We start from the raw sequence: 9,203 nt of genomic DNA on the forward strand, positions 1-9,203 counted from the left end.
CTTCAAATATTTTCCTTTATAATTTGATGCAAAATTATCCGATACTGCAACAAGATCAATTGACTCGTTCTGACAAGAGCTATTTAGTTAAAACTTTCATATTATTAGAGATTTCAACTGCCTACCAGATCTGCCTAATTCTCCCCGTTTCGTTCGTTTTAGATTAGGCCATCCCATTAGAGAGAGAGAGAGAGAGATTTATGAGCCATGTCAAACTCACGCCAACTCTTTCAGAAATGATAAAATGTCGATTGTTTTTAAATAGTTGGAAGTTGATGAAGTGAGCTGTCAGCCTCAGAAAGAGAGAGAGAAATAAATGAATTTCATAAAAATATCTTTTGCCTGTTGGTTGTGAAAATCCTCACTCACTCGAGAACCTTTACTGTCCTGAGAATGTGGAGATAAAAGAATTCCTGACAATAAAAAGAATGAATATAAAAAGATAATGGAATAAAATCCCAACATCAAAGATGAAAAAAAAAAAAGGTTTTTAAGATAAACAATAACAAAGCTGTAAGCAATGTTTTAAAGAAAATCCTGCATAAAATAAAGACGTGAGTAAAAAATATCAAAAAGGAAAAGCAAAAACTCAAAATTGATGAATAGAGGTAATAGAAATACATAAAAATTGCAAATATGAAAATATGTTAAATTAATTATGATCATAAACACTTGCCATACGTATGCCTGTCATGAAGCCTAATTATTCTATATTAATCTTCTATAGCCACGATTTATACAAACTTATGCCATTGCCATATATGGTTGCTTGTTAGAGAGAGAGAGAGAGAGAGAGAGAGAGAGAGAGAGAGAGAGAGAGAGAGAGATGGGGGAGGGGGGGGGGGGGACATGTGCCACTAGCTGAAGAACAGATTCACTTTGGATACTCTTAGTTTCTGCTGTACCAGTGCAACACACGGCATTCCGAGAGAGAGAGAGAGAGAGAGAGAGAGAGAGAGAGCGAGCTCCTACAGGAATACACAAAAACCTGTGTAATTACGAGTATCTAAACACTTTGTACAAAGCTATAGGGATCATATACAACCTAACTCCTTATCCATCCTTCTCATCTGGAGCCTTTCTTCGTTCATCCTCATCATTACCATCACTGGCCTTCATCTCATTCAACCTCACCAAATGAGGAGGTCGAGAGGAAATTTATGAGCGTCTCAAAGAGGAATTCCTGCCTATTAGGCAGGGAAAGGTGGTGGTTGAGAGAGAGAGAGAGAGAGAGAGAGAGAGAGAGAGAGAGAGAGAGAGAGATAATCAAAAGTGCGTCAGTATCTGTTTAACGAACCTAAAACTAAAGCATAAGCCAAAAAGGATATGTAAACATGAGAGAGAGAGAGAGAGAGAAGAGAGAGAGAGAGAGAGAGAGAGAGAATATGAATAACACGAAATAGAAAAACAATAAAATTTAGAAATGAATTTCGATAAAAACAAACTATTCTATTTTTTATACAAAAATATCGTTCTTTAAGATTAAAGCCGGATATAAGGAAAACTATAAACACAAATAAATAGTATGTTTATTGAATACATCAATTTTAAACGAAAAATAAGATCACTGAAGCCAGAAAATCTTCTACAGGAGGGAAAAAGGGGGCGGGGTTTATGCTGCGCATGAGCACTGAGGCGCAACAGACCTCCAGGTTGTTCCCGAGCTGCGAATGAAGGTAACATTTCACTGGACTCGTTTAACTAATGCTTTTAGCAATTTGTACTTTTCTTTTTATCTTCATTTACTGCATTTTTGCGAGGTCATTCGTGTATTATAAATATACAAACATGCACAAAAATATACAAATGTATAGTCAGTTCGCCCCCAAGGCTGTCTTCAACATCCAAATGTCTATAAATAAATGAGCTTATCATTAATGAGAATAAAGCCCTCATTATATTTCCCCTGGAGATATAATCTTTCTCTCTCTCTCTCTCTCTCTCTCTCTCTCTCTCTCTCTCTCTCTCTCTCTCTCTCACACACACACACACACACACACAATTCTTTTAAGAACTTGATTACTTCGGGATGAAGAGGAAAGCTAAACAAAGCAATCTTTTGAGGCACTTTTGTTTGAAGTTTTTTTTTTTTTTTTCTAATTCTGATCTTTTTCTCTCGGCCAATTTTCTTTCTGTTTATCAAGAAGCAGTTCAGAGCTCTCTCTCTCTCAAAAAATAAATAAATAAATATATAAATAAATAGGGGAATTTTTGTTGTTGTTGATTTGAGAGAATGAAAGAGAAAATTATTGTATTTTTCTGCATTATCTTTTGATTACCTAGAAATTGTTTGGTTAAGGAATGGAATATGAAGTTTGTGCCAAAGACCAAGCGTTGGGACCTATGGGGTCATTCAGCGCTGAGAGGGAAACTGAGAATAAAAAGGTTTGAAAGGCGTAACAGGAGGAAAACCTTTTGCAGTTGAAGCACTATGAAACAACGGTCAGGAGAGGATGGAGGAAACTAAGACGGAAGAGAGAGACTATGAACGGAGATACAGTAAAAAGAATGAAAAGAGTTGCAGCTAGGAGCCGAAGTGACGCTGCAAGGAACCTAAGTCATGACTACAGTGCGCCGCGTTGAGATGCACAGACGGCACTACCCCTCTACGGGGTTGTTTGGTTAAGTGCTTTCTGCGCATGCGTCTCGTCTCTTTCATGCCTTCATAGGCGTGTAAAGCTTCTGCTGTCATGAGCACCTTCTGTATACAACGCTAAGTACCACAACATTACTCTGTTTCAATCATCATCCAACTGAACATCTCAATAACTCGTTTCAGCTAACAAGAGATTTTTAAACAAATTATCCACGTTACTGGAGAGAGAGAGAGAGAGAGAGAGAGAGAAACTACTCATTCCGACATTTCAATCACTTTTCTCACTCGACTGGGCGTTTTGCCGATCAATCAAAATATTTTTTTTAAAGAGAGAGAGAGAGAGAGAGAGAGAGAGAGAGAGAGAGAGAAAATTTTTTCTTTCCAGACTCCTGTTGGAAAAACGAGAAAACAAACATTCTGAGCACCCAATTCATGCTCTATACAGTCCAACCCTTTTTTTATTATTAATAAATCTGAATTAAAATACCTGTTTTTTTCTAGTGAACCAGATTGAAAACCTTTTATTAATAAATCATAATAAAATACCTGGCCTGCTTTTACGACCAACGCACCGGTCTGGATTAAATTCGTTTACGGCCGCGCAAAATAATAATAATAAAAAAATAAAGCGGGTTTCCTTCGACCAAGTAGATTACCGGCACCAAAAGTTTCATTTGAATCTCCATAATTTCATAAATGAAACAACCCCTATTTTTGAACCGCTATCTTAGAATAAGTAAGAATCTTGACTCATTGATATGAGAATAAGTGATTCCTATCTATTTGTATGAATAATAAGAGAGAGAGAGAGAAGAGAGAGAGAGAGAGAGAGAGAGAGCTGATGAAATTATATCAGTGGCAGTTCTCATTTTTCCTTCTCGTAGTTACAGCTTAAAAATGAAGAAAACTTACCAGTTTCAATGCTATTAACATGTCATTCTATACAATGATCACTTCATATTTTTTTTTGGTTTCTAGCAACAATTGAATGAGATGTTTTCAAAAGTTCCTACTCAGAGGTTGAAGGCGAAGAAAGGAATAGGACACAAAATCAAATAAGTGTAGCCAAAGAAAAAGGTAAAAATAGTCTCCACTCCAGGCCAAAAGGGAGACACAAAACAAAAGATAGAGAGAGAGGGAGGAGATAAAATAGAATCAAGAAGATGAATAGGCAGAGGGGAAGAGAGAGAGAGAGGGGGACATTAAATACTAGGACCGGCGCATTCACGACTACAAGTGTATTTACTACCTTTCCCACAAAGTGTCATCTATGTAAACAAAAGGCTGAGAGAGAGAGACAAAGAACCAACATTTATATTTGAGTCTCACTTATGCCTAAGAAATGGAATTGTCTAAAATGAAAATAAATATCACAACAGACTTAAAAAGAAATCTTTTGGGACAAGAACAAACGCCCAGATAATAAAATCAAGAGACGCACAAACACCAGTCTTTGAGCTGTGAACAAACACTTGCCAGAAGTGTAACTGAGGTTTCATAAAACACAGGATATATTATGTGATATAGAACAAAGGCTCTTTTGTGGAAGGGAGTCTTTTGTAAAAGTTGCTAAAGGTTTGGGATTCTCTCTCTCTCTCCTCTCTCTCTTCTCTCTCTCTCTCTCTCTCTCTCTCTCTCTCTTTCTATCGTAGCAAAACAACCTTAACAAACCTCAGAAATCCTTTGTGTAGACCGTTTTAATTACGATCTTTTTTTGCCTCGAGAATTATGAAAAACCAAACAAGGTCATTTCTTGCGGTCTTTTGTTCCCATTGCTTTGGATTTCGGTTTTCCTTCCGTTTTCCGGTTTTCCAGCGAAACCTCATCCTGGAACGTCTGAACAGATGTTTGAGTTTTGTTCTTCTGAGGCCTTCGACGGATCAAGGAAAAGGAAGTTATTTATCCTTTGAACCCTCTCTCTCTCTCTCTCTCTCTCTCTCTCTCTCTCTCTCTCTCTCTCTCTCTCTCTCTCTCTCTCTCTCTCTCCACTAGAGAAGGTATTAAGATCATATTGGTTCCTGAGATTATTATTGTTTCAGTGAGTAGACAGAGTCTAGAAAGAAAAAGGTTTCGGGAATAATCAAAGCTCAAAAACTTGCAAGAGACCTTAAAAGTTGGGTGTGATCGGTAATGAATCACAATGAGACCTGAGAAGCCTGCAAGGTGAAAGTAAAATCGAAACACCTTCTTTTGAAAACTGTATTATATTCGGTTTTAGCATCATCACTGACTTCAATTGTAATATAAGATCCTTATTTATCTACGAATTAATCTGAACTATCTGATAATTCAACTAAATATTTTAAAGTCTATAAATAAAGATGAACTTAAAAAAGCAATTCCAAATAAGATTATACGAATAATATCACAATTGTTAAGAAAAGGTTAGGAAAACCAGAGGAAAATTAATGGGAGAGAAGAGAGAGAGAGAGAGAGAGAGAGAGAGAGAGAGAGAGAGAGAGAGAGAGAGAGAGAGAGAGAGAGAGAGGTAAATATGAAAATAGCAGAGCAAGCAGCATAGGACGGTGGTGTGTCGGATAAGCAAGTGTAGGAAATACAATCATGTTTTGCTGGTGGTTGGAAAGCCGAGATTATCTGTGTGTGTGTGTGTGTGTGTATGAACGGAGGTACAGTAAAAGGAATAAAACGTTTGCCTCTAGGAGCCGAAGGGACCTTGCTAAGAACCTTAAGTAATGTCTACAATAAACCTCTGAGGTGCATTGACGTCACTACCTCACGATGAGGGACACTATTTAATGGTTCTCCCCTCAAATAGCATGATCCCTAGATGCTGTCTTCAAAGAATCTGTCTCTACTGCAATACGGATATGTGGGGATATATACACAGGGTGTAACAGGGCTTTATGCAAATAGTTTGGGAAATGAAAGAAAAAGACATTCCGAGCACAAAATGCTCTATAAACATATGCATTTCAAGGCTTCGTTTGTCAGTTGAGGTTGAATTTTTTTAAAACAACGTTATCATAAAACGGCATGTCGGAATGAGTAGCTTGGGATTGTGGGGGGTTTGGGGGGGGGGGCGGATAATGAATTACATTGAGCAACTGGCTTTCTAGTTTTTAATTATGGAATATTAGAATTTTTTTTTTTTAACTGGTGTGTGATGACCTACTTTTGATGGAGAAGGTAGATTATTTATTATAATTTCAATCAAATCTTTGATCTGTGCAATGAATAGGCCTATCTTTGATGGAGGGGATAGTCCATTTGGCTTCCTTTTCTTTCCTTTATCTATGTCCAGTGAATGCCATTGACGGAGAGGGAGGTTTCAGTGATGCTTGTACTTTTTCACCTTTCTTCAGTATGTAAAGAATACATTAGATTTGGAGGTATTTTATTCACAAAGGCATAATCGCCGATTTCATTTTTTGCATATAAGCTGAGTTCACAACCGTGAAATCTAGAAATGAAATGTTGCAAAATCCATAAATAAACATCATATCTGCACATTCCACATTACTGGAATAGTAAGGCATTGTCTCCAGTTTCCTGCTTTCAAAATGAATAAGGAATCTGGCACTGATTACTCTCTCAGACATCGTTAATGTTCCATCTTACTCAAACGTTTAATGATAACGGGTTTTTTTTAAACTCACCTCACCTGCAAACGAAGCCTTAACATGCATATGTTTCATGGACATTTTTTGCTCAGAATTACTTTTTCTTTCATTTCCCAAAATATTTGCATTAAATCATGTCACACATTCTGATTATATATATATATATATATATATATATATATATATATATTATATATATATATATATATATATATATATATAATATATGAAATAATTATCACATCGAACCGTGATCCATTTATTTATATCAATTCAAGCTACAAATGTCCTTTAATATCTAAATTCACTTTACCTCCCAAAATGATATATTTTCATATATGTAACGAAGGGGAATTTTTTAATTGATAATAATTTCGTCCCCCCATGGGATCGAACCACCGTCCAAGTGGACGGGGGACGAAATCAGGACAGTCAGTGACGCTATCCAATCAGCCAACGAGACGCTGTTGGTGATTTGATAGCGTCACGACTGTCCTGATTTCGTCCCCGTCCACTTGGATTGGACGGTTCGGATTCACCCATGGGGGGACGAAATTATTATCAATTAAAAAATTCCCCTTCGTTACATATATGAAAAATATATCATTTGGGAGGTAAAGTGAATTTAGATATTAAAGGACATTTGTAGCTTGAATTGATATATATATATATATATATATATATATATATATATATATATATATATATATATATATATATATATATATATATGAATATATATAAAATATATAGTATGTAGTGTATATATATATATCATATATATATATATATATATATATATATATATATATATATATATATATATATATATATATATATATAGATATATATATATATATATGAATATTATGAATATTTATCACATCACCGTGATTCATATAAAATCATTCGAGCTAGAAATGTCCTTTAATATCTAATTCGCTCTACCTCGGAATTGATATATTTCATATATGTACCGAGGTGAAATTTTTTAGTGATAATAATTTCGTATCCCCATGGGATCGAACCACCGTCCAGTTGGACGGGGAAACGAAATCAGGATCGGACAGTGGACGCTACCGAAACGGCTATCAGAGAAGCTAAAGGTTTAAATATGAAAATATTTCAATTTGAGGTAGAGCGAATTAGATATTAAAAGACATTTGTAGCTCGAATGATTTTATATGAATCACGGTGATGTGATAAATATTCATAACAAGGCTGCGTGGGTCAAACGCTCGAATCGGCTAGCATTGTGGAGGGGGTGGGGGTTTTCATCGATTCTAATTACAAATTGCATGTTTTTAAGCTTTGATTATTCCCGAAACCTTTTTCTTTCTGGACTCTGTCTACTCACTGAAACAATAATAATCTCAGGAACCAATATGATCTTTAATACCTTTCTCTAGTGGAGAGAGAGAGAGAGAGAGAGAGAGAGAGAGAAGAGAGAGAGAGAAAGAGAGAGAGAGAGAGAGACGAAGAGAGAGAGAGAGAGAGAGAAGGGGGGGGGGGAGGGTTCAAAGGTATAAATAACTTCCTTTTCCTTGATCCGTCGAAGGCCTCAGAAGAACAAAACTCAACATCTGTTCAGACGTTCCAGGATGAGGTTTCGCTGAAAAACCGAAAAACCGAAGGAAAACCGAAATCCAAAGCAATGGGAACAAAGACCCCAAAGAGATGACTTGTTTGGGTTTTCATAATTCTCGAGACTAAAAAAGATCGTAATTAAAACGGTCTACACAAAGGATATTCTGAGCTTGTTAAAGGTTGTGTTGCTACCAGAGAGAGAGAGAGATAGAGAGATTGAACGAGAGAGAGCGATGCCGGAAGAGAGAGAGAGAGAGTATTTTTCCACGCTGACACTCACCTAGTGTCAACAGCAAAGGTAGCGCTACTTTCTCTCACATACACATACACATTTTATAATTATATATATATATATATATATATATATATTATATATATATATATATATATATATATATATATATATATATATATATATATATATATATATATATAGATATATATATATATATATATAAAGTAAATTCGTGTTTATACTTGATACATATATATTTAAAACAATACCGTTTAATACAAACGGCAAATTTAAAAATTTACATCACGTCAACTGAGAGAGAGAGAGAGAGAGACGAGAGAGAGAGAGAGAGAGAGAGACCTACCTTACAGACCTTACAGTTCGTTCGGGTTGCCCAGGTCCCTCAGTGTGAGGCACCTCTAATGTCTACCAAGAGAGTTGTAATACATCTTCCGGTATATTTTGCATCTTCCAATCTTGGATGGTCTGGGATGCAGTTTAGATATTTGTCGAGCTTATTCTTAAAACACATCTACGCTCACTCCTGATATATTCCTCAGATGAGCTGGCAACGCATTGAATAGACGCTGCATTATCGATGCTGGTGCGTAGTGGATTAATGTCCTGTGTGCTTTCCTTATTTTTCCTGGTATTGTTTTGGGCACTATTAATCTACCTCTGCTTGCTCTCTCTGATATTTTTAGTTCCATGATATTTTCTGTTATTCCTTCTAATCTGTTTCCATGCCTGAATTATCATGTAGCGTTACTCTTCTCCTTTCTAGACTATATATTTTAATGATTGTAGTTTCTTTCCCAGTAGTCAAGGTCCTTAACTTCTTCTATTCTAGCTGTAAAGGACCTTTGTACACTCTCTATTTGTGCAATATCCTTTTGATAGTGTGGGTACCATATCATATTGCAATATTCAAGTGGACTACGAACATATGTTTTATAAAGCATAATCATGTGTTCAGCTTTCTTGTTTTGAAGTGCCGTAACAACATTCCCATTTTTGCTTTACATTTTGCCAAAAGAATTGCTATTTGATCATTGCATAACATGTTCCTATTCATCATCACACCAAGGTCTTTAACTGCTTCCTTATTTGTGATTGTCTCATTATTAGGTCCCCTATTTACATATAGCTTTCCTTCTCTGTCGCCATAATTTATTTGATTCAAATTTATCAGAGTTAAATACCA

The sequence above is a fragment of the Macrobrachium nipponense genome, chromosome 25 (assembly GCF_015104395.2).
Source record: "Macrobrachium nipponense isolate FS-2020 chromosome 25, ASM1510439v2, whole genome shotgun sequence".
NCBI classification, from domain to species: Eukaryota; Metazoa; Arthropoda; class Malacostraca; order Decapoda; family Palaemonidae; genus Macrobrachium; species Macrobrachium nipponense.